At 40.8% G+C, this 23,100-nt stretch overlaps 1 protein-coding gene across 1 annotated transcript in view; it reads left to right on the top strand.

The window, feature by feature from the left end:
* LOC109418389 (BCL-6 corepressor-like protein 1) overlaps window positions 1–23,100 on the top strand; it is a 56,147-nt gene that overhangs the window by 876 nt on the left and 32,171 nt on the right. The window lies entirely within an intron of this gene.

Below are 23,100 nucleotides of genomic sequence, written 5' to 3'. Positions count from 1 at the left end.
TGTGTTTTGTGAGTTTATTGTTTTTCTCTAGTTATTGTTTCCTCGGATATCTGTTTTCTGTTCTATAGGTTTTTGATGGATTTTACGAGAACTCATCCAGTAATTGGCAACTTCTTTTCAGAATGCAATGAAACGTTGTGAAGGATTCTTTTAGCAAATTTAGCAAATTGTCATTTCGTTGTTACAAAAACTCTTTTATGCAATTCAGTATCATAATTTTTATTTTATATAACTCATTTTGGTATCATAATGACCAATTTTTCCGAACTGGTTCATTATGCAACTGAAATGAGTTGCATAATGAAAAAAAGTTGTATAATGTTCATAATGCAACTCAAATGAGTTGCATTATGAACATTATGCAACTCAAATGGGTTGCATTATGAAAAATTCATTGCATAAAATTTTGTATGGAACTCGTTGCAAAACTCGATTTTTTCAGTACTCTTCGTATTTATCCAATTCGGCAAGCCTCGTTGGTTAATGTACGACTCGTGCTGAAAAAATCAACTTTTTGCAACTCGTTACATAAATAACTATTTCCTGTTTAGCTGCGATATATTAACATTAAACCATTTTAGTACATGCGTACCTCGATAGTACGTACACCAAAATTTAGTTAATTTTTAATTTACAAAAATAAGTTCGAATCATTAGTAAACGTATAGCAGAAACCAGTGAATCAAAATTCAACCATCGCGCAACAATAACGACAATGTCGCAACCAGAATTTGTTGCGACATTCTACCCAATGAGGCTTTCCACAAAACAGCACGAAAAAATCTACTTTTTTAATTTTGCATTTTTGATTTGCATATAATTTTACACAGCTGTTCTAATCAATATAAATAACCATTATTTCATATTAAAACTTTTTATGGAGCCTCGACTAACTTTCAAATAGGGCCTATGAAAAAATGGAACAAATGCAAATGAAAAATTATATCACTGAAACTGCTTGTTTGATCGGAAAACTGTCTTCGGCAAAGTTGTAGATTAATAAATGGCAGCTCTCAGAAAAATTTATTTAGTTTTTCTTCTAAAAAAACTGAATTTTGTTACTAAAAATTAAATTAAATATCTCAAAAAGCTATTTTTTTACCTTCGTAATATTTTGTGAGAATAAAGTTCATTCTGTTAGCTACCATCTGAAGAAATTTCATAATGGTAAAAAAAATGTACAAAAAAGTTATAACACTTTGAACATTTTCGGTTGTGTTTTTTTAGAGTGTATGGCGAATTTACGCAAACTCGCCGTAGGGGTTTGGCAAAACTGTCTCAGAATCCGATGGAATTTCGTAGGTATAAAGACTATGTATTTTAAAGCAAGATTGCACACTTTGTTTTTTTATGTAGACTAATATTTGAAAAGGGCTAAAGTATTTGACCTTTTTTTACTCAATATAACTTGAAAATGACATTACTTACAAAAAAGTTGTGTATGGGAGACTTTCAGATAATCATGTGAACTTTCATAACATTGAAAAATGTCAATACGGTTTAAAAGTAAAAAAAAATGCAAATAAGAAAAATTATTTTAATTTGCAAAACATGACATTTTTGAAATTATTGAAATTTTGCCATATATCGCAAGATGGGCACTTTTGAAGAAAAGCATTTCTGAGGTACCATGATTTCGGGTGAAATTGATCAGTGGGGTGAAATTGATCGACGTGAGGGTCATTTTCATTTGTTAAAAATATTGCTATTAACTTAAAACAATTTGTAGAAAATGACCATCATATGGCTAAAGGATTATTGAATGATGAGTTACATGTGTTACAGTCAATTAGTCACATATTTCTGTATTAAATTCAATATTTTCCGTAATTGCGTGTTTGGCGAATTTCAAAGACCCTTTCAAACTTTTGTTACCGTGGCTGTATCGTACATGTAATGAATATTCGAATGGGTGCTTTTAGCTGCCAAGTATTTGCTAAACACGATTTCATCATCAAAAATTTTATAAATATTCAAATTTATACATAAAATTGCACTTTTGCGAAAGTAATCACTTTTTCAGCATAGAAAGTGCAAGGCGTTTTCTTGAAATTTATTAAACTTAAAACTTGAATTGAGAAACTCGTGTAACTTATTGTACCTTTTTCAAGGATTCTGTAATGTTTGAGTTTGCGATATGGCTAACTATTCCAAAATTAGCCAAAAACTGTGAAAAGTGATTAATTGCATTCGAAATCACGGTAGCATTAGTGGCGAATTTTTGACAGCTCCTCCCCTCTTAAAGTATATTCTCCCATACCTAATAGAAGGCTTCTAGCAATATCATAAACTTCCCCTAAAATGCTACGTCATTAATGGACGGATCCTAACAACAAATACTTCATGTAATCATTTCGCGTGTTTTTCTTCGGTATAAATCAAAAGTTTTATTAGTGTAGATAAATTTAAAAAAACAACAAAGTATGCAAAGTTGCTTTAAAGTACATAGTCTTCATACCTACATGTATTTTTCTGAGAGCCACCATATATTAAGGCTCCCCCAAACCGACGCGAATGTCTTCCAGCGACACGACTTTTTGTCGCTATGTTTTTTGTCACGAAATCGCTGCGCACTGATTTGAAGGGGACCTTCCACACTGCGACGACGTCGTCGCAGGCGACAAGCGACAGTGCAGCAATTTTTGTACTTGTCGCCGGTGTGTCGCGGCGCTGGTCGCTGCATGCACAGTTTTTGTCGCTGTCGCGGGGCGACTAAGTTTTGTTTGTGACTAGTTTTCGATCGAACAAGCCGTTTCCGTGTTATAATTTTTTATTTGCTTGTATTCCATTTTTTCATAGGCCCCATTTGAAAGTTAGTCGAGACAAAATATGAACTTTTGATATAAAGAAAAGGGTTTCTCACATAAAAAGGAATAGTATACAAAAATATCAAGTAGATTAAAAAACATCGAATAAAATGGATTCGTGCTGGTCCGTGGAAAGCCTCCAATGCGACATAGGTTTGTCCCAACTTGAACAGAATAGGACAAATTTCGTGCATCACGAGTTTAGAGATTTAAAAGCCTTGCATTGTGATTTTCGAGCGGTAACTTCGAGTAGGTAAACACTGCAACGCTACTGAATATGTATCATCAAATAGTTTCGATTTTGGATTAGTAATAATTGATTATTCACGAATTGAAAAGTACGCAACAAATTCAGCTTCCGTTTTGTCTTCGAGAAATTTTCGAGATCATGTCATTATCTGTTACCAGTTGGGATAAAGAGTAATCGCCGCGTCTTCTTTATTGCTTGTTGTTGATGGCGTAGAACTCTATCCCACTTGCGCTCACGAGTGAGAAGAGATTTTCTTACCGTTCCGCAACTTACGCGTGACCAGTCAATAGCAGTGGTACACTCAGAAATAAAATTATACACGGAATTACTATTATTTATGCATTTTGTATTCGCATCTCTCTCACTCTCTTTTTGTTTTCATGCTATCTGCCGTTTAGCCTGGGTTGAAGAGAAGTGTTTCGTCAACCCAGGCGAAGCACCAGATAACATGAAAACAGAAAGAGAGTGAGAGAGATGCGGATACAAAATGCATAAATAATAGTAATTCCGTGAATACTTTTATTTCTGAGTGTACAGGCGTACCTCGATAGTACGTACCCTCGTTAGTGCGTACCCTCGATAGTACGTACCCTCGATAGTACGTACATTTTGCCTCGATAGTACGTACACCAAAACTTATTTAATTTTTAATCTACAAAAATGTGTTCGAGTCATTAGTAGACGTATAGCAGAGACTCCGATACTATGAATTTGTGTTATGCAGACTCCTATAACACGGATTTTCAGCCATGGTTTCCCAAACTGTGGGTCGCGACCCCCCGGGGGGTCGCCGGCCTTCATCCAGCGGGTCGCGAAAGTCAGTTGAATAATTTACTGTAACCAGGGCCGGATCTAAGGGGGGGTCGGGGAGGCCCGGGCCCCGGGTCCCCACATTTTAGGGGCCCCCACAAAAACATTTTTTTGGTTGCTAACATTAGCTTCATTTTTCTTATTTCGCAAGTACTGTTCGAAAATGAGGAAAAACATGTTTGGTCATCTCTCCGAGGGTCCTCCACATCCGCTCGGGCCCTGGGCCCCCACAATCCTTAATCCGAGCCTGACTGTAACAGACAACAAATGAGGGAATTTCTATGGTGGGTCGCCGAAAGCACGTCAGCTGACAAAAGGGGGTCGCGCACCTAAAAAGTTTGGGAACCTATAAGCAGTTTTAAAATGTAGCGAAATGGAAAACATGAACGAATACGCTTTACAGAGATATTTTCTGCCAGTCATAATATCTGGCATCATCATTCTGGTCATCATTCTCAGCTTAGTGGTCTATAAGCACTTGCACAGTTATTAACTAAACGCTTTCTTTACCAAGAGAACGTTATAATAAAATAAAAAGGCACAAGATGGTTCTATTTTGTTTGGTAATAAAAAAAAAACTAAATTTCTCGGCGAAGATTGCACTCCAAAACATGAATCAAACCCATACAGTTACTTATCCAAACCATTGATTTCAGTTCACGTACTTGTTATTATTTTTCGTTTTCCAACAATTAATGTTTTTTGCGATACTTATAAAATATTTGACAGTTTTCCATGAGTTCGGAAATTTAAACAACTTTGAGTGCCGTAGGGCACTGCAAGCCGCGGTTGCTAAGGAAATGTTCATAGTATTTGACGTTTCGTGGCTTTGTTGTTAACGATCCGGACTTAAAAAAATCGTCAGCTCTCTCATTAAAAAAAAACTCGCCAGCTTATCTTGAGTGGTTGGATTTAGTTCAAAATGGGGGTTTGCGTGCGTGTGTTGTTTTATAACTTGATGGTGGCTTGGTGGCTCACCTCATGGAGTTCCTTCTGGGATTCCACAAGAATTCCATCCGGGACTCCCCTCGTGGTTTGTACACAAATTTGTTCCAGTCCGTTCTTCTGGGATTCCGTAAGCTCTTAATGAAATTCTTCCGGAAGTTTATTTAGGATTCCTTCAGAAGTTCCCTCTGGAGTTTTCCCAGGAGTTTTTTTTTCTGAGATTCCTTAAGAGGTTCCGCCTGGGGTTCCGTCATAAACTCTTGCCAGCATTGTTCCAGGAAGTTCCCCGCGATTCTTCCAGATATTCCTGGATTTCTGTAGAAATTAATTTCGAGATTCATTCAGCATTACTCCTTCTAGGATTACCTTAGTACTTTTTCCTAAAACTCTTCCGGGTATTACTTCCGTGGTTTCTCCACAAACTTATTCTAAAATTTCTCTAGGAGGGAGCTATAACTAAGTTGCTTTTTGTTTATTCAAGACAATCACACAGAAACTACATGAGGATTTCCAAAAACAAAATACTCCAAAAAAATCATAATGAATTCCAGGAGGATTTCCATTACAATCATCTCAAAGAATTCCAGAAGCGTCTGCAAGAATTCCTGGCGGAGCTCTTGGTAGAAACCACAAGAGAGTCCCTAGATGATTCCTGGAAAAAGTTCTCGAAAAAATCCCGGAATCAGTTTCTGAAAGAATTCCTAGAAGAAGCTCTAAGAGGAATCCCGGAAGAAGTTCCTGAAAAGTAATTCCTGATAGTCACCCAGAAGAAATTCACGGAGGAATTCCGGAAGGAATTTCCGAAAGAATCCTTGAAAAATCCCAGAAAGTTTACCTGGTAAAATTATTGTAGGAATCCCAGAAGGAATACTTAAATCAGAAGTAGCTCCCGAAAAAAAACGGGAGAAGTTCCTGGAGGGATCTCGGAGAAGTTTTTAGAGGAATACTGAATGAAGTTCTTGCCAGGGATCTTGTAGGATTTCTGGAAGGGTTTCAGAAGAAATTCCTGAAGAATTCCCAGAAGATACTCCGGGAAGAATCTCGTCTGAAATTCCAGGAATAAATCCTTACGGATTATTGCAAGGAGTTTTTGAAGGAATCTCGGTAAGAATTTCTGATACAATTTCCGAAAGAACTCCTAGACAAATTCTGGATGAAGTTGCTATAATTTACAGGAATACCACCTGGAAGCCCAAAACAAAAAAACCGGAGACATCCCGAAAGAAACTGTTCGGAGAATCTCGGATGAAATTACTGGAAGATTCCGGGGACTTTTTGAGAAATTCTTGAAGAAATCTCTTGAAGTCCGAACGTAAACAAAAAGGTCACAAAACATCAAAAACTTAGAAAAAAAAAACGTTTAGCAACCGCGGCTTGCATTGTCCTATAGGCTGTACCAATTCAATTGTTTCTGGGTGAACCCGAAATGTGGGATTCGGGGAAAGACATTTTCGCTTTCTCGCTTGCTTTAGGGATTCCTTCAAGTTTCAAGTTTCTTTCAGTTCCGAAATTCCTCTAAGTGTTGGTTCCGAAATTTCTCCAGGAATTCTTTCTGGGATTCCTTAGGGATTCTTCCAGAGTTTCTTCTGCGATTCCTGTTGAAATTTCAGGGTCTCTTTCAGAGATTTCTCCAGAGGTTTCTTCCAAAACTTTACTAAGAATCTATTCTGTAATACTTTCGGGACTTCCAAGATTTCTTCAGGAATTTCTTCCTGAATACATCCAGGAATTTCGTTCCGGGATTCCTCCATGAATTCATTCCGAGATTCCTACAGGAATTCTTTCTAAGATTCATCAAATAATTTTTCCTTGAATTCCTCCAAGAATTCCGGGATTCCTCCAAGAGCTCCGGGATACCTCTAGGAATCCCTTCTCGTACAAAAATTAAACTCTTGGAGGTGTCCTAGAAGGTGCAATGTTCAGAAGGTTTTGAAAATATCATGGTAATAAATATTGCAGGAGAAAATAATTCTAGAATGCTTCTATAACAAGATATAACTGATCTAGATCGATTTAATTATATCTAGACCAGTTTGGATGGTTCTAAAAGATAATTCATATAAAATCAATATAAGTTCCCAGAGACGAGATGCCGCTACGAAGCATCCCCAGAGCACAAGAAGATTTTTCCAATAAAGATAGGATCCTAAACAAGCAAAAATACGTAATTAATAAACGGACCCTTAGGTCACTTATATTTTTTTTTGCAATCCAGACGTTCAAGAAATAACATTCTTTGATTTGAAAATGAAATTTGAAATATTTTTTTTTTGATTCGATAGTACGTACGTTTCGATAGTACGTACACTAAACGAAGCGGTGGTGTACGTACTATCGAGGTATGCCTGTACCTAAAGAATAATCGACGATTTTTCAATACAAATAGCGATTTTTCCATAATTCAATAATACCTCAAGCAGTCCTCAACACCAAACCAATAACTCGTTGAGGTATTTTATCAATACCTACAAAATACCAAAATAAGGTATTTTCAATACCTAGATAACCGACCAATACCTTGTCTTGGTATGATACCTGATTTTGGTATCCTCCAGTTATGTGTCAGTTATTCATTCCTGCTCGGGTTGAGTTCGACAAGCGATAATTATCTTCGACCTAGAGTTGGCCGAAGCAAGTGCTTTAATAGCAGCCTGGCTATCTGAACAGAAGTTTATTACTTTGTATATTACTTTGCCCACGTGCTGCTGAAGTGCTGATTGCACTTCGTGTTGGAGCTAGTCCACCATGGCCACGTAGGCCAACGAGGCTAGCTCCATCGATGCCTATTTCTTGATAATAAATAAAAAGAACGCAAGACATCTTCCATCAAACTAGACGGTTGCCGACGGATACCTCTATCAGCAACCGCCACTTTCAATATTCCATTCAGGTATATACAATGTAATAATCTTCTTCCATAATAATATACCTCTGCCATCTCTCCAACAATTGTAGGGGAACAAAGCCCAAAATGCCAAGATGGGGTAAAATGGCCCAACTCATAAAATCATTCCTGAATGGGACTTGATCATTGCTATAGGTAAATGGTGTCAAGATATGTTTACATCAAACATTCTTCTGGAAGCTAGGCCACCAAACCCACGAAAAATCCTTTGATTTCCTAATGAAAATTGGCAACTTCCGGTTTTTCGTGCTTGCAATTAAGGTTTTCTGGTGATTTTATTACCAGCCAAGTATTTCCAACGAGATTAAGGCACGCATGGAGACGCATGGTTGTTGATGTCTGCGCTTTCCATGTTAGGGGTCATTCAAAAATTACGATCATCGTTTTGTGGGGAGGGGGGTAACACTCCATTTATTGAGTATACGAAAAAAGCGTGACAGAGGGTGGAAAGGGAGTTGGAAATGCCCTAAAACTGATGAACGTAATTTTTGAATGTTTTCATGAAGTGGCATCTTACCCCATGGCAGATGGTCGTTTTGCACCACTTCCGTTTTACGAATCAGTTTTTAAAATCGCGGAAAATCGATGAAAATACAATAGTTTTGTGAATATTTTTGCTGAGGTATCGAGCAAATATTGTCTAGTTGCTGTTACCACTTTGGAAGCCTAACAAATGAGGCTAATTATCATTGAAAACGATGAAAGTTTGAAAAATGGCATTTTACCCCACTTGACCCTACCTACCAACAATACTGCCGCCGTTCACGTAACTGAAGGCTCGACGCTACCCGCACGGTGTGTTGAAACAGGATTATTATCGCACTTTTATGAACCTGAAATATTTTTTCGTTATAAGTTAGCCTTAGCTGTATATATCAAGATTCTGGAGGTTAAAAAATCTTTCATCGGGGAAAATTAAAATAAATTCGACTTTAGTAGTTTATCACTTTTCTCATATAATATGGTATTACGCAAATCTGATGAACCTAAACTCCGCTAGAAATTGTCCACTTTCTAATAGTAAATTTGAATCCATTTAGACAGAAACGAATGTAAAACTCTTTACAACGAGTTTGAATTTGTTTGGCGTTCATTTCATGTGTCCAGCCCACTACAGTCTGCCGAAAGTCATAAATCATAAAAGTCTACATTCCTTCCATATGTCTGATACATAGATATTTGTAATGGAGGATAACAAAAACTTCCCATTAGCGCGACTCATACGTTTGATTCGTACCATTTGCGGCACATACTCTTCATATGCTTATTTGCCTGAAAAGGTTGGTGTTAGTTGCACATACTTTGCATGCCAAACCATGTAACGATACACCTAAACGACGATCACACGGCCACGAAAGATGCTTCAATTGCGAAATCATTAAACAAATATGGTGACTTAATCACGCGTATTTTTTAATATTCATGTTAACTGTAAATTAAGTTGTTTTGAGCTAGTTTAGCAATATAGAATACTGATAGCTCTTTGAATATAATAAGAACTTTCATGTATATTTTGGAAGGCTCGATGTTTTACTAACAAGTGAAAATTTGCATGCTACTTTTGTTCACATGTACGTTACGAATCTGTCAAAGAATGCAAAATCATAGTGCAACTAAAAGGAACAGTCCTTAACTCTATTTTCTTTTTACTTATTTTTAGATATGTTCATGTTGAATATGTTCATTGTTGTTTATGATGAGAACAAATTTAACAAAATTTACAGATAAAATAAAAATTGAAAATGTAGAACAAGACTAAGAAGTCATCAATGTCCTGGAAATGTCATAACATAATAAAAAAAAAAACAAACAGTAATGTGCAAAGTGAGGCAAGATTGACGCAATTTGAGGTTTCAATACAACTTTTTAAGAACTTTTATTAGTTATTTTTTTCTTCATTTCGGAATCATTGGATAGAATTTGATTGCTAAATAATTATAACATATAGAAGATGGTTGAAAGGTATCGAGTGTACCGGTGACTTTTTAATTCAATTCTAATGAATAGTTTCCACTTTGTAAGTACAGTGCAGTGGTTTTTCCAGTTTTATGACTAGTCGTTTTAATCACTATTCCTTTTTATTTCGTTTTTATCACGCTCTGCAAGGACAAGTGACATTTCTCCCCATACTAAATCTGTTGTCAAACTCACTTGGCAAAAAAGAAAGAATTTTACTTGGGAAAAAGAAACTTTATTTTATGCAGTCATAACATTGAAACCATTAAAATCCATAAAGTTTTTATCAAGACCAAAGTGTCTTATAAAATGAAACTACAGATAACCCAGACGATCGTAGAAAAAAAATCACTGCACGAAACTACTATTATTGAAATTCATCATATTACTTGCAAATTGATATGTTTCCAATATATTTTAGGCTTATACTATAAGATAACATTCACATTGACATATATTAGGCATGCGTTTCATTCGGTAGTGTAAATTCTTGATAAAAACATGTGATATTTTGAAAAAGATTTCAATACCACTTGTATAGTTATGACATTCAAATTGTTTATCGTGACTAGATAATATCACGTTAACCCGCTGTTTCATCTTATTCCACCCGTTTCAACTCGCCCCGCTGTACCTTGTTTTAAACCAAATTTTGAATAATCATTTTTGAATGCATTAACATAATATGACAACGCCAATCTAATGCATTTTGTGTCAATTTTTTGTTATGTGAGACTCAACAGCCCACTTATCCCTAAAGATACCATTTCATAAGTAACAAGGAGATAAGTCTTCGAAAATTTTAAGATTTTGTATGGACGTAAGTCATCAACAGATCAGAGACAGAACTTTTACAAATAAGTCACGCACACTCAGTATAGCCAAATATCCATGAGGATGTGGTTTGACATGCAAAGTATGTGCAACTAGTATGTACCCGCCATTTCAGGAAAATTAGCACAAGAAGGGTATGTGCCGCAAATGATATAAGTCACAGGTGTATGGTGCTTCCTCAAATGTATGAGTCGCGCTAATGGGAAGTATTTGGAAAGATTCGACTGGGATTTTTGATAACTATGGGAGTTTTTCGGCTTTCAGTCACGGAAAAAGCGTTGATACTTCTATATCATTGCCAACGTTTCGATCCATGGGTTGGGATCTTCCTCAGGGCTCGATCTTAATCAACTTGTGATAATCGTATTTTGCACACGATCGTTTGTCGGATTCTAAAAGACACTGCACTTTTCTCGTTCATCACCAGCACCCTAGTGGGATTTTGGGTGGGTGGTACGAAAGGGAGACACTCGAGACAAGAAATCAGCGGAACACAACACTACGGCCGTAACTAACAAAACATGTTATTGCACAGGTCTTCCAGGAACATTTTTTTGTTATAATTTTTGTTATTTTGCCGCTTATGACATACAAGTTTATAACAGGATGTGTTATGTAAATAACATAAAAATAACTCTTTCCGCCACTCAGTTATTTTTCCAAAATAACACATTGTATTATGCTGTTGATATTCCCTTCTGCTCGGGCCTTTTCGTCCAGGTGCGACCACCGAGCTGCATCCGATCCAACTCACAACAATCCTCAAGCTCCGTCCGGTGACCAGCCAGCAGTCATCCAGTTGACCCGTATCGCTAACATTCCCATGGATCCTGTCCTCCGTTGCAGCCAATCCATCCGCCCAAGGATCCCGTGATGCGACTCCTCGACTTATGCGGCCGATCCTTCTCCTGGTCGATACGTGCTGTGGAACACGCTCCTAAGCCCATAACCTGTTGGAGCTAGTCCACCATGGCCACGCAGGCCATAGTGAGGCTAGCTCCTTCGATGCCTGTTTCTTAACAATAAATAAAAAAGAACGCAAGATATCTTCCATCAAACTAGACGGTTGCCGACTGATACCTGAATCAGCAACCGCCACTCTCTTTATTCCATTCAGGTATATTCGACGCTACCCGAGCGTTCAACGCGACCTAACTTCCAACACTCCGCACATAAGAGCAAAGATTTCGGCCTGAAAAACGGTGCAATGTCTACCAAGTGAATAAGACTGATGCAGCCTTAGCTCACGAGAATAAACACCAGCACCTGCTCGACCTTCGAGAAGGGAGCCATCAGTGTAACATACGATGCCGTCTGAAATACTTCTTTCCAGATAACCAGATGTCCACTCTTCCCGGGAAGCCAATTTCGTGGAAAATGTCCTATATGGAAAATTACAAGCAATTGTAAGATCACTCGGAGCAAGGACAACTTTGTACCAATTCACCAAAAGTGGAAACAACGAGGTGTGTGTTGATGTGCGGTTCACAGGAGTTTCCTCTAGTAAACCGAGTACCCATAGGCGGTAAGTGCAAGAAAGTGCTTCTTGTTTGAGATGAATGTGTAGTGGGGCAACGTCAAAGAGAACTTCTAGCGCTGCCGTAGGAGTTGAAGAGAACGCTCCAGACATCGCCATTAAGCACATCCTTTGGAGATGGCCTAATTTTGATTGGACCGATCTCACTTCATCCTTTTGCCACCACACAAGACATCCATAAGCCAATATTGGCCGAACCACAGTTGTGTAAATCCATTTGATATACTTGAGTTTTAGACCCCAAGTTGTACCAAAGGTTCGCCGGCATTGCCCGAAGGCCATACAAGCTTTCTTGATTCTGAACTCAATGTGAGGTGTCCAGGAAAGCTTGGAATCAAGAATGACTCCAACGTACTTTACCTGTTCAGTCACATCGATTTCAGAATCAAAGAGACGCAAGGGTTGAAAGCCATTACGGTTTCGCCTTTCCGTGAAAAGAACAATTGATGTTTTACTCGGATTAACCGAAAGGCCATATTGGCGACACCAACCCTCAACTACCTGAAGGGCGCTTTGCATCAGGTCGAAAAAGGTGCTGATCTGATGCACTTACCGACTAACAATGTTAGGTAGTCGTCGGCAAAACCATAAGTAGGAAAACCGCTATTATTGAGTTGCCTCAATAGCGTATCTGCTACGAGATTCCATAAAAGTTGTTCGGCAATGAACACAAGAAATTTTAGGCGAAAGCACTGGACTGTATGGCACGGCAGTAGAGAAACGGGTTTCGGACTGGAAAGAATAACACTGGATCACTTTTACTACACTAAACACTTTATTTCTCTAACTGCTACTATTTACACTTGGATTAGTTTCACTTCGCGTTGTCCAAGCCACGCGAACGCTTATAACTTCATCACCTTTGAATTTGAACTGACTCGCTACTGGGAACGGGTCGCATATTTATACCCAAAAATGCGGTATTCCAGAAACACGTGGAATATTCTACGCGCGCGTAGAACCCACGCGACGCGTGTGGAACAATCCATCATCACGCTACCTGCAGGGCGACGACGACGAGAGTCGATGATGACGATGATGACGGTTGCGGCGGTGCGGTTCGCTGCTGCACTCACGACAGGATCTCACGGCACTCACTCTCTCGCTGCTGCTCGCTGATGTTTCGTCGGCTCGAGTGAGTGCGCGTGCTTCGTCACGATGATCGATGATGGTGCCGATGCAATGGTTGGTGGTCGCGCAGCTTACCATGCTGCTGCCGTCATTTGGAGCGTATGTTCGCGAACAAAAGTGGTGATAAGACTCCTCCTTGGGGGCATCCACAAACACTCAATTTCCTAATCGCCGCTTGACGCAATGTCGAGAAAAGGTATCGGTTTTTGAGCATTTGGTGAATCCAATTGGAAATCATTAGAGATATACCATGACCCCGGGTGGCTTCCAATATGGCATCGAAAGGCACGTTGTCAAAGGCACCCTCGATATCTAAGAAAACACCCAAGCATGATTGCTTTTGAGCGAATGCCTTCTCGTGTAAAAGAGTCACAGTGGACTTAAGGAAATTTCCAGATTGGTAAGCATGTTGGTTCACATGAAGAGGCACATTGGCCAGATGAACATCACGGATGTGATGATCCACAATGCGTTCTAAGCATTTCAGAAGAAAAGAGATCAAACTGATAGGTCTGAAACTCTTTGCTTCTTGATACGACACACGACTCACTTTCGGAATAAACTTTAGAGTAATATCCCGCTAGGATTTGGGAATATACCCTGTAGCAAAACTGCAAACAAGTAGTTGTTTCAAAACATGTTTGAAATGATCAAATCCCTTCTGAAGCAAAGTAGGATAAATCCCATCTGCCCCAGGAGATTTGAAAGGAGCAAAGCTATTAAGTGCCCATTCAATCGATTCTAAAGTTATGATACTCCGAGCCGAAGCTATAGAATCATAACTACAAGAAAAGACATCAGGTTCATCCGAAGATGTAATATCCACACATCCGGGGAAATGTGTGCTGAATAAGCATTCCAAAACTTCCTCATCAGAGGAAGTGAAATCACCATTTGGCAAACGAAGTTCGTTCACTTGAAAATCCTTAGATTTTGCGAGAATGTTGTTCAATCGACTCGCTTCACTCAGACTGGAAACATTTGTACAAGCCCGAAGAGTTTTCTGGTAGGCCTTGCGAGCCGACCTGAAAGCCTCCGATCCAGCCGAACGTCGTCTGTTCCAACTCTTTCTACATTGTTTCCTGAGTTTCGCCAGATCAGAGTTCCACCAAGGGGTTCCTCTTGTCATCTTCACAGACCGTAGAGGGCACGCTTCTTCAAAAGCTTCCATGATGAAGGTCGTTGTAGTATCAACGGCATCATCTAAATCACTTGGAGTGTCAATTGATGGTGAGTTCCATGAAATTTGGCTGCAACCAAATCGGTAAAGAGATCCCAATTGGTTGACCGGCGGTTCCTGAAACGCAAAGTTTGCGAAGTTACATTCACATGTTCAAACAAGATGTAGCGATGGTCAGATAAAGATTTTTCATCTGACACATGCCAATTGATTAGCTCGTGACTAATTCTGCTAGAGCAAAGCGTTACGTCTAACACTTCCTCTCTAGCAGATACCATGAAGGTTGGGCGGTTGCCTATGTTAAGTAATCCAAGATCTGTACTACTTAAGTATTCCATCCAACTGGAGCCTCTCAAATTGATGTCTGAGCTGCCCCAGATTATATGGTGAGCATTGGCATCACTACCAACAATTAGCGGAAGGCCTTTTGAAGTGCAGTATACAATGACTTGCTTGAAGGCATCCGTAGGGGATGGTTCATCATGCGGTAAATAAACCGAACAATAAACGTATTTCCTGTTAAGGTTTCCAACAGATACATCAATTGTGATAGCACATACATTTCTGGTGGTTAGTTCAGAGATGAGTGTAGCAACTATTGCGTTGTTGACAAGCACACAGGCTCGAGACATGACACGCGAGTTTGCCATTTCATTTTCACTGAAAGTAGCAAACACCGGATTCACAAGGTTTCCTAGATAGAAATTTCCCTTACGAAAGTAAGGTTCTTGGACTAACGCCACTTGGGCTGTACCATTTTGCAGAAGTCTACAAAGATTGATCGTTGCTGTTCTTTTGTGCTGAAGATTGATCTGAGCTATCATAACCGTAGCCACTACCCAAACTAGGCGAGGTTTAATTTTGAAGCAACAATCACAGCACAAAAAACAGCAACAATAAAGCCTGGAGATTGAGTTGATTGATATATGTGACTCGACTCACCGAGCCTTCTATTAAAAATTCGTTTTTGAGTAAACAGAACATATAGCCTTTCAATTCACTTTGGTGTACGAGAAAGGCAAGAAATACAAAAAAAGCATATAGCGCTTATACTTGATTAGGGTGGTAGCAAAACCTGAACAACGCAACGCTGGACTTCATTCCACTTTAACTATCCGGGAATGCAAACAATTTCTCTGAGAAACCACACCGCTGAAAAGTACAATCAAGTCGCTTGTAATATAAATAGTTGTGCGAGTTTTTTCTTTCACTCCACGTACCCCGTGCTAGCTAACTCGCATTGAAGCACCATCTCCAAGGCAATTGTCCCCAGTCAGTGCAATGTTGTATCGATTCCTGGAGCAATTCTTGTTATATTAGCCATGCTGAGAAGCATATTTGCATATGGCAGCGCCAGCGTGTGAGAAAAATTAAATGTCTGTTGGCGTCAGTGGCTGTAAATAGTTTTTAGTTCTCCAGTTAGCCCAATGGTTAAGGCTATGGACCGCCAATCCGGAGACGGCGGGTTCGATTCCCGTTCCAGTCGGGAAAATTTTCTCGACTCCCTGGGCATAGTGTATCATTGTACTTGTCTCACAATATACAAATTCATGCAATGGCAGGCAAAGAAAGCCCTTTAATTAATAGCTGTGGAAGTGCTCAAAGAACACTAAGTTGAAGCGAGGCAGGCCAAGTCCCAGTGGGGACGTAGAGCCACAAAGAAGAAGAAGAAGAAGTTTTTAGTTCACGGCCAATAACCACCACCTACTATGGGGGAAGATTTAACTTTTCTGTTGAGAAAATAGTTTGGTTTCGTGGTGACACTTTTAAATTCAAAGAAAATATGAATTCTTACTTGGGCGAATGATTGAAATTTGAATAAAGTTGTTCATCTGAACGGGAATTTCCTCAGTATCTTGCTTTGAGTGAAATTCTGGCGAGAAATTGTTCAACAGCATAGACAACTTCACTCTTTTCCAATGATCAATGACCACAGAACTAAACATTAACGTCACCTCTAGATAGCTATTCAAACAACCTTACGATGCTAAACAGTTTGTTACAAAGTAAAGTCTTGTTCACATGTCACAAGTCTTTTGCAATGATGCACAACTCTCGATTTTTTTTTTTGATTTCTTGAAAAACCTAAAAGACAAAATTTCCTCTCGAAAGCACAATCTGCATATGAAAGATTTTATATGCGAATCATAATCCAGAGATGCACATAGTTGAGGAGACGAACATCGCCCACAGGAAACTAAATAGTGTTGATTTGATTTATTGAAACTTCTGCTATCAAGCTGTATTGTTTTACATCTGGTCCTCTTCCTGCTTCCAGACAAGTCACGAACAAGAACAAGCCAAAGAAATGTGTTGCCTCTTTTCGATGAACTTTGTCTATCGTCTACCAGAGGAACAGGAATCACGTGCCTTATGTTTCTCTATGGTGGTGGAAAATGTTCTTCTTTGCTTTAAATAAGGGTGAAGCATGCCTATATTGGATACGGAGACAAGTTGGAGTGAGTGTGGGGACGATGACATCCGGGTATTACGATGCATACATAAATATATCGAAGTAACTATGAAACGTAATGCCGGAAAATCCTATTGAGGGGTTATGACACGAGCAACCCCATCGCACGTGATTGGAACATTTATTTCATTGCACTGGTTGGTAAATATAAATTCTCGAGATCGGATAAAATTGGTTTACTTTCGACCGGAAAGTAATATAAACAATTTTAATTTACGTTCGGATATGATAAATCGAAATTCCAACAGAAAATGCTTTCGATTACCTTCTTGGTATCTTCCCATTTGCTAATCGTTCATTCAAATACAATCAATTTGTATGGTTTTAGCTCATCATTAGCTTTCAAAAACTTTCTCCCCGGATAATCGAGTCGTTTGATTTTTTGTTTCTTTTTTAGCGAATTTGAATTACGGCTAAAGGACTGATGTTCCTTCTAGGGATTCCTCTAGCCATTTCATCTCTTCACGGAGTCCTTCCGATGATAACTTCTAGAATCTTATATGAGGATTTCTACAAAAAAATCTTTCTGGGAATTTCTCCGTGCATTACTTTGGTAGATTCTTCCTTATTCTTTATTTTTTTCTTCAGGATATACTTCCAGTAAATTCTTCAGAAGTTCTATTACAGGTGCCTACAATAGTTTAGTCTTTTACTTTTCGGAGCATTCCTTTGAGATAATTATCCAGAAATTCTATTCAGGGATTTCTGCAGAAACTTCAGAAATACTCCCAGAAGACTCCTGGCGAATTTCTTAAAAAAAAACAACTTCTAGGAGATTTCCACGACAAACATCTGAAGGAATTTGACAAAGAACTCGTGGACAATTTTCGGAAGGACTTTCTGGGGGATTTCCAGAATGAACTTCTGAAAAAATTCCAGAATGAACTCCAACAATTTCTGGAGGATTCCCAGAAAGATGTCTTCATTTCAAGAAAAGAAATCTTGATTCACAGTAGAAACTCATGGAAGGATTTCCTGGAGGATTCTCTGAAGGAAGTCTTGGAGAAGATACCCAGTTCGAAATTCTGGATAATTTGTAAAGACGATTTCGGAGGGAATTCAGCGAAAACTTTTGAAGTCACTCATATACGAATGTATGAATGAATTTCAGAATCAACTCCAACAGGATTCGCAAAAAGAACTCCTGTTGGAATTCCGGTTGGGCTGCGAAACGGTGAGTCGATAAGGAGAGCGTCCAATATAGCGATGACAAAGACCGCCAGCTAAGAGTTGTGTGATTAGCTGGTAGTGCAGCCTGGGCACTGTTGTCCTTCTGACTTCAGCTAGATTGAGGAGGTACGATCCGAGCGTCTGTTCACCAAGGAGGTGCGGCTCAAACAGCGTCTGTTCTGGCATCCAGCGGCTGAGTAAGAAACGCTGCACCACGCCCAGCTAGATCCAAGGTGGTAGCCCCATCAGCGTGGTCGTCCCAGTGTTGGTTGGGACGTTAAACAGAACTGGCACGATGGCCCTCCGGCGAGACAGGAGTGTTGGCGTAGGCCCAATAAGCCACCCGTAAAATTCCCCATTGCGAATAACATAGGAGAAACACGACTCGATACAATCGGCAAAGACCCACGCGACGAAATAAGGACTACGATTGGAAACTTGGAACATGGAATTGCAAGTCACTAGGTTTCGCAGGATGTGACAGGATAATCTACGACGAACTACATCCCCGCAACTTCGACATCGTGACGTTGCAGGAACTTTGTTGGACTGGACAGAAAGTGTGGAAAAGCGGGCATCGAGCGGCTACCTTCTACCAAAGCTGTGGCACCACCAATGAACTGGGAAAGGGATTTATAGTGTTGGGCAAGATGCGACAACGTGTGATCGGGTGGCAGCCGATCAACGCAAGGATGTGTATGTTGAGAGTTAAGGGCCGTTTCTTCAACTACAGCATCATTAACGTGCCCACACGAAGGGAGACCCGATGACGAGAAAGAAGCGTTCTACGCGCAGTCAGAGCAAACATACGATGGTTGCTCGCCGCGTGACGTGAAAATCGTTGTCGGCGACATGAACGCGCAGGTAGGAAGGGAGGAAATGTACAGACCGGTAATCGGGCGAAACAGCCTGCACGCCGTATCGAATGATAACGGCCAGCGATGCGTAAACTTTGCAGCCTCCCGTGGTATGGTAGTCCGAAGCACCTTCTTCCCCCGCAAAGATATCCACAAAGCCACCTGGAGATCACCCGACCACCAAACAGAAAACCAAATCGACCACTTTCTAATCGACGGTAAATTCTTCTCAGATATAACCAACGTCCGCACATACCGCAGTGCGAATATAGATTCGGATCACTACTTAGTAGCTGTATGCATGCGCTCAAAACTTTCGACAGTTATCACCACGCGTCGAAGTCGAACGCCGCGGCTCAACATCGAGCAACTTCGTAACGTAGAAGTGACTCAAGACTACGCGCAGCAGTGGCCCTACCAACGGAAGAGCAGCTTGGCGCAGCTACACTTGAAGATGGCTGGAGTACCTCGGCTACAGCACTAGGCTTCGCGACTCCGAATCACAGAAGCGACTGGTACGACGACGAATGTGAACAGTTGAAAAACGAGAAGAATGCAGCATGGGCGAGAATGCTGCAACACCGTACGAGAGCGAATGAGGCACGTTACAAACAGGCGCGGAACAGGCAGAACTCAGTCTTCCGGATGAAGAAGCGCCAGCAGGAAGAACGAGATCGCGAAGCGATGGAAGAGCTGTACCGCGCTAAGGACACACGAAAGTTCTACGAGAAGCTGAACCACTCGCGCAGAGGCTTTGTGCCACAAGCCGACATGTGCCGAGATAATTACGGGAATATTCTCACGAGCGAGCGTGAGGTGGTCGAGAGGTGGCGGCAGCATTACGATGAGCACCTCAATGGCGACGTTGCAAGTACCGAAGGTGGCGTGGTAACAGATCTAGGAGTATGTGCACAGGACGAAAGACTTCCGGCCCCTGACCTTCAAGAGATTGAGGAGGAGGTTGGCCGGTTGAAAAACAACAAAGCCGCTGGAGCAGATCAACTACCAAGCGAGCTTCTAAAATACGGTGGAGAAGCACTGGTGAGAGCACTACACTGGGTCATTACCAAGATTTGGGAGGAGGAAGTATTACCGGAGGAATGGATGGAAGGTATCGTGTGTCCCATCTACAAAAAGGGCGACAAGTTAGATTGCGGGAACTACCGCGCGATCACACTACTGAGCGCTGCCTACAAGATACTCTCTTAAATTTTATGCCGCCGTCTATCACCGATTGCAAGAGAGTTCGTGGGGCAATATCAGGCTGGATTTATGGGTGAACGCGCTACAACGGACCAGATGTTCGCCATCCGCCAGGTGTTGCAGAAATGCCGCGAATACAACGTGCCTACACATCACTTGTTCATCGATTTCAAATCGGCGTATGATACAATCGATCGAGAACAGCTATGGCAGATTATGCACGAATACGGATTCCCGGATAAACTGATACGGTTGATCAAGGCGACGATGGATCGAGTGATGTGCGTAGTTCGAGTATCAGGGACACTCTCGAGTCCCTTCGAATCTCGCAGAGGGTTACGGCAAGGTGATGGTCTTTCGTGCTTGCTGTTCAACATTGCTTTGGAGGGTGTAATAAGAAGAGCGGGGATAAACACGAGTGGGACGATTCTCACGAAATCCGTTCAGCTGCTTGGTTTCGCCGATGATATTGATATTATTGCTCGTAAATTTGAGACGATGGCGGAAACGTACATCCGACTAAAGAGTGAAGCCAGGCGAATCGGATTAGTCATTAATGTGTCGAAGACAAAGTACATGATGGCAAAGGGCTCCAGGGAGGAATCACCGCGCCCGCCACCCCGAATTCATATCGACGGTGATGAAATCGAGGCGGTTGAAGAATTCGTGTACTTGGGCTCACTGGTGACCGACGACAACGACACCAGCAGAGAAATTCAGAGGCGCATTGTGGCAGGAAATCGTGCCTACTTTGGACTCCGCAGAACTCTACGATCGAATAAAGTTCGCCGTAACACGAAGTTAACCATCTACAAAACGTTGATTAGACCGGTCGTCCTCTATGGGCACGAAACATGGACCCTACGTGCAGAGGACCAACGCGCCCTTGGAGTTTTCGAACGGAAGGTGTTGCGTACCATCTACGGCGGAGTGCAGATGGAAGACGGGACTTGGAGAAGGCGAATGAACCACGAGCTGCATCAGCTGCTGAGAGAACCAACCATCGTCCATACCGCGAAAATCGGGAGGCTACGGTGGGCGGGTCACGTCATCAGGATGTCGGATAGCAACCCGACTAAAATGGTTCTCGAGAGTCATCCGACCGGTACAAGAAGACGTGGTGCGCAGCGAGCTAGGTGGGTCGACCAAGTGGAGGACGATCTGCGGATCCTACGCAGAGTGCGGAACTGGAGGCAAACAGCCATGGACCGAGTGGAATGGAGGCGGCTACTATGTACAGCAGAGGCCACCCCGGCCTTAGCCTGACCGGTAAGGTAAGGTAAGTGGAATTCCGGTTGGTGCACAATCCGAAAAGGTTTTTTTCTGAAAGAATCCAAAAGGAACCACTTGAATTGTCTCACATGAAACTGCTGGTAGAAATCCAGGAAGAACTTCTAGAAAACCCCCAGAAGGAACTCCAGAAGGGGTTTCAGAAGAAATATCAGAAAAAAAAACAGGAGAAATTCGGAAGGTATTTCTGACGGAAACGCAGGAGTAACTCCTTGAGGAATTTGAGATAGAACATCTGGATGAATCTCAGAAAAAATCTTTGGTATAACGCAGAATCAATTTCTTGACAGTTTCAAATCCTGCTGCAATTTTAAAAATTCGTTAACGTATTCTTGAAAGATCTCGAAATAAGTAATAAAGAATTCCTGGTGGAACTTATAACGGTAATCCCGTAAGAATTCCTGAAAAAATCCTGGTAGAACACCTTGTGTTTTTATTATCTGTATTAACGAGATTTTTAGCCCAAGGCTGGTTCATCTCGGGAGCCACGCTTTACTTCCCTTCCGAAGGAAGAACTCACGTTTTGTGAATTTGTCGGGAGTGGGATTCGATCCCAGGTCCTCGGCGTGATAATCAAGTAATCTAATCATCACACAAGGTCCACTTCAAGACTCATTGTGAATTTTCCGGAGGGATAGACTTCTGCGAAAGCTCCAGAAGAAACATCTAGAGAAACGCCAAAATATTTTCATGGACTTGAAGGCAAAGAGAGCAATGTGCAAATAACTGTGGAGGTTCTTAAAGCACTCTAAGTTGAAGAGTGGCAGGCAAAGTTTTAACTGGAACGTAGAGCCAGTTTTCAACCAAAATGCTCAAATGTCGTGAAGCATGACGAAGCCCATGCAATATACAGTTGACTTTCTACATCTCGATATTGAAGGGACCATCGAGATAGGGAGAGATCGAACTCAAGAACCAATTTGTAATGCACACTCTAGTGCACACTAGATTGAAAAATCGTCCGTAACTAGGAAAAACCGTCAACAAACAGATGTCAATTCACCTTCCCAGAATGTTTTGCACCTAAGAAACGAGATCTAGCAACCTGTAAAAACGGGCATATCGACATATGGAGAGAAAATCTGGAACAAAAACGAACGAGATCACATTGAGATAGAGAGATATCGAGATAAGGAGATATCGACATGTAGAAAGGTAAAATGTATGCAGATTGAAGGGACCAACCAAACCATCGAGATAGGGAGAGATATCGAGATGTAGAACATCGACATGTGGAGAGTCGACTGTAGTTACATAAATGATTCTGAATGAGTTCTGACTCTGCAGCAGTCGACAAAGTAGGCAAGTGTAGATGTCAACAAGATTCAGTTCCGCTAACTGTGCAATAGCGCATTACCAACATAGATGTAAATTGCTTCATCAAGCAGTTAAATACGGACGTAATGACAATGACAAGACAAATCCTTGTACCGACTTTTCGAACCCTCTAAGCAGAATACCCTCTTCAAATGAGTGTAATCAATTTTGTACCTTTTAATTCCGCCCTAATTCCTTATCCATTGACAGATACGCGTATTTCGACTACCACTTGTAATCTTCCTCAGTGTCAGTTATGTTCAAGAACTTGGCCCACTTCATAGATATCTGGAGTTGGAAATTGGATAGGGTTTAATGGGGTGCTTTCCTTGGCGAAATGAGAAATTGTTATGAATTAATCATTTACCTGGTTACCACTGAAAAAGTAAACATTAGCATTGAGCAAGTCGCACAAATTTCGTAGGTAGTACAGCC

The sequence above is a fragment of the Aedes albopictus genome, chromosome 3 (assembly GCF_035046485.1).
Source record: "Aedes albopictus strain Foshan chromosome 3, AalbF5, whole genome shotgun sequence".
Taxonomy (NCBI): domain Eukaryota; kingdom Metazoa; phylum Arthropoda; class Insecta; order Diptera; family Culicidae; genus Aedes; species Aedes albopictus.
The sequence above is the reverse complement of the archived record's forward strand: the minus strand, read 5'-3'. Positions and strand labels throughout refer to the sequence as shown.